The sequence below is a fragment of the Portunus trituberculatus genome, chromosome 43 (assembly GCF_017591435.1).
Source record: "Portunus trituberculatus isolate SZX2019 chromosome 43, ASM1759143v1, whole genome shotgun sequence".
NCBI classification, from domain to species: Eukaryota; Metazoa; Arthropoda; class Malacostraca; order Decapoda; family Portunidae; genus Portunus; species Portunus trituberculatus.
Genome location: NC_059297.1, coordinates 16,783,177 through 16,786,893, shown reverse-complemented (window position 1 = coordinate 16,786,893; position 3,717 = coordinate 16,783,177). Strand labels below are relative to the sequence as shown.

General features: G+C 42.2%; 1 protein-coding gene across 3 annotated transcripts in view; it reads left to right on the top strand.

Annotated features, from left to right (window-relative positions):
- Window positions 1–317: 317 nt before the first annotated feature.
- LOC123518176 overlaps window positions 318–3,717 on the top strand; it is a 273,942-nt gene continuing 270,542 nt past the window's right edge. For 2 of the 3 annotated variants that reach the window (XM_045278866.1, XM_045278864.1), the window contains exon 1: window positions 318–748. The gene's annotated coding sequence lies outside the window, so the exon portion shown is untranslated. The remainder of the gene's footprint in view (window positions 749–3,717) is intronic. The other variant, XM_045278865.1, reaches the window with a different exon arrangement.

Sequence of the window (3,717 nt, the reverse complement as noted above, 5' to 3'; positions counted from 1 at the left end):
ATTTAAAAGAACACCCGGATGTAGAGAAACAGGGAAGCTGGAGAAGAGAGGAAGAAAGGAAAAAGGAGGAGCAAGGGAGGCTGGTATAAGAAGGGAGACAACTAGGAAGAAGTCAACTGAAGGGAGGAAGGGAAGGGAGGCTGGTAAGTAGAGAGGGGGTGGTGAGGTAGGGCAGAAGGGCGGGTGGGCGAGAGAGAGAGAGAGAGAGAGAGAGAGAGAGAGAGAGAGAGAGAGAGAGAGAGGGCGGGAGGGTAGGAAGGCAGGAGGGAGAGGTTAGGGAGTGCCAGGGTGCCACTAGCCGGCCAGTCAGCGGCGGGTGGTGGTGGTGGTCGGACGTGTGGAGTGCTAGCGTCACACCGCCGTTCGGGCTGCCCATCGAGACCTTAACACTTTAGACCATTCCAGTTGATATGGCGCAAACTGCCGTGCATGGAATATTTGCCGGAAAAGAAAAGCAGAGTCAGCCATGTAATTTTACCAGGTTTTTATAGGAGTTGGAACGATGTGGTGGATAAAATAGTGGATTATATTTGGATATTCATCCAAAAAAGGGGGAGAGAAGCTTTTATATGGTGACCTGCTGACCTGCTAGAGTAAACTGATCTAATACTGTGAAGTTATGCCAGTGCTCCACGTTGGCGTTCGTCAGACTGTGAGCAAACGGCGGGGAATGACAATCAGAATATTTGCTTTCCCGCCTTGAGGACGCTGACGGCGTGGAACAGGATCGAGCAGCGGTATCTGAGAGGTAATTCATGACACGTTTGAGAGACAGACTAGTGATGCGTGTTGCGTCTGATGTTCACCAGAAGAAAGATATGCTACCCAATCAATGTAACATGCATACAGGTTGAAAACACGCCTAGTTGTAAGATTACTGTCCTGGAGCTGGTAGTCAATTCATCGCTTTTTTGTCGCCGTGTCCGCCCTGTGAGGAAGGAACATGACTCTACATTAAGGGGTGTCATGTTTCTTGATTTTTTCTCAATGGAGCATCCATCTTTATAAAAACGATGGCCTTAGTTTACCTGCTCGGTTGAGAGCCGTTCCTTCGACGGAAGAAAACACAAGAATGAATGTTGAAGTGACGGAAAGCCTGCAAGATAAAGCTTAGTGTGAAGACATTGAGCAGGTAGGTGGTGAAGCGAACATAGGCTGAGCAATAACTGCTTTAAACTAATTTCGTCATAAGAGGTTCTTCCGGGAGATAAAGGGGAACATTTCTATGTCCATGTTCCCTTCACCACATGCCCACAAGTTCGGCTTTACCATTCCGGTGTGTTTTATTCTTTCTTCTCCCAAAGAAAGTGTCGCTCAACAACACACATCATCATACACGTAGATATCCACCTTAATACACGACACGCACTTTGTCCGCTAGCTTTATGAGTGCCCTTAAAACAAAATTATAAATTAAATTGTCTTTTGTGGTTAGCACCTTTGTGTATTCATAGAAGAAAAAAGTGACTGTTGCAAGAGGTTTGCGTGGCTAACACAGGTAAATAATATTATGTGGAGAACAAAACTGCATTTATCAGTAATCTATTTTTTTTCCCTTTTGTATTCAAGTATGAAGAAACTGTCTGGTGTATTTATAGCGGCTTTGATACCTATCCCGCAAGGCATGCGACTCGCTGTTACGAGTTTGATGGAAACAGTGATAATATCTCAAAATGGCCCTTGAGGCAAGAAAATATAGGTGTGACAATTTTAACTGGCTCGGTTGTTTCATTATTATTTTCTTTTAGACAGATTTGTTAATATGGTAAAAAGAAGACAAAGATTTCTTTAAAAAATGTACAAGATAAATGGAAATTTGGAAAAAATCATGTAAGGAATAAAAAAAAAACAATATTCAGAAATTCCATAGAAGAAAGATATGAACAGCTAAGATACACTTTACATACTTCATCACAGTAATCATAATGAAGTATTCTTACACCACGTACCTTCTAACATAATATAACATCCTGATACAAGTGTAAAACCTGGTAAGACATAATCTAATATATTTCATCATACTGAGCAGGATAAAAGTTTTTACGCAACATTTCTCAGCACTGTGACTTATCTCTTGTGTTCCTCAAAATGTTTTTTTAAGAACTCACAAGGATCGGTCTCCAAAGATTTAGAAGATTACTCGTGTTCTTACGGATATATATTTTTTTCCTGTTACTGAGGCAAAATTCTTGTAAAATTATTATTGAAATCATGAAAACTCTTAAATCGTACATTTTTCACGATTGTTTACTATGTTAAAACCATAGCGGTGTTAAGACGCTGGATCGTCTGAATATGCCATTCGTCACGTCTTGCGTAACATACACGCCACATCAAAATGGAAGTCAGTCGACAATGAGCGTGTGTGGGACCTCGTATACTTGTTATATGTTGTAATATGTACTTCAACTGTTACAAAACAACATCTGTGTGCGGAAAAAAAATGGAAAGAAGGACTCGTTTGTTCGCCTAGGACCGTATTCTTTAGCCTATGACCACATAGTTAAAGGTTTCTGCGTCTTTTTTGATGTTGTAAGAGGTCTACTGGAAATCATGTTTTTTTTCAAAGATGTTTCAGTATTTCTAGAGGCAATGTAACAAAGACTGCACCATCAGTGGAAAAATAAATACATCTATGAGAAACAGACTGTTGTGTTTATAGCGTCTTAAGATAACTGTGATGAGAGACCAGACTTTTAAATACAACCTTGGAATGTCATCCATCTCCTTGCCTCCCTCACTTGACGTGGCCATGTTGTCCTCCAAACACTCGAGAGATTGAATCTTTAAGAATTGCACCATTACACAAATTGAAACTATACACTTTGTAGCAGTGCGAGGAATTTTTCGGTAAAGATCACGCTAAAGCCTGAATTGTGTGAAAAAAGATATGTGATGCTCACGATTAATTGTAAAAGGAAGAAGAATCTCATCCTTGTCCCGCTTCTTGTTCCTCCTCCTTCTTACTATTACTATTCTTTTCTTCTTCCTTCTTTTGTTTTTCTTCCTCTTCGTCTTTTTCTCCCTCCTCCTCTTCTTACTCTTTCTCCTTCTGCTACTACTGCTTACTTGTTTTCTATTTTCTCCTCCTTATGATCCCTTCTATTCATTTTCTGTCTAGTCCTATATTGTATATTCTTCCTTTTCCAGTTCATTATGGTCTTCAAAATCGTCTTTCGCCTCCTTCCCCTTCTCCTCCTTCTCCACCTCTTCATGCTCCTGCTCCTGTTTCCCTCCTCTTCCTCCTCCTCCTCCTCTTCCTTCACCACCACCACCACCACCACCACCACCACCACTTTCTTCATCTCCTCCACCTTTTCCCCATCTTCCTGTTCCGGTTACACTTCCTCCTGCTCGTCTTCCTGCCTCCTTCTGCTCCTTCTGCTGCACTTCCTCCAACCACTCTGCTCCGCCGCCCTTCCTTCCCCCAGCCACGCGCGGAGGAAAACGAGGTCGCGGCGTTCTGACCAAGACTTAATGGTGCTCCAGTCGCTCTTAATCAGGTTAAAAGACTTAAAATTAGTTTTAAAACATTCTTCCACACCATTTATTTCACATTCCAATAGTCTGTGTTTCCGCTCGCTTGCGTCCTCGATTGTCAGAGGCAAATGGTTACCGACGGGGGTGTGTTTTACGGCCATGGCGGCACTTAAGTATTGTGTGTGTGTGTGGGGGAAGATAGATGAACGAGTGCGAACTTTGAGTAGTCAAAACACT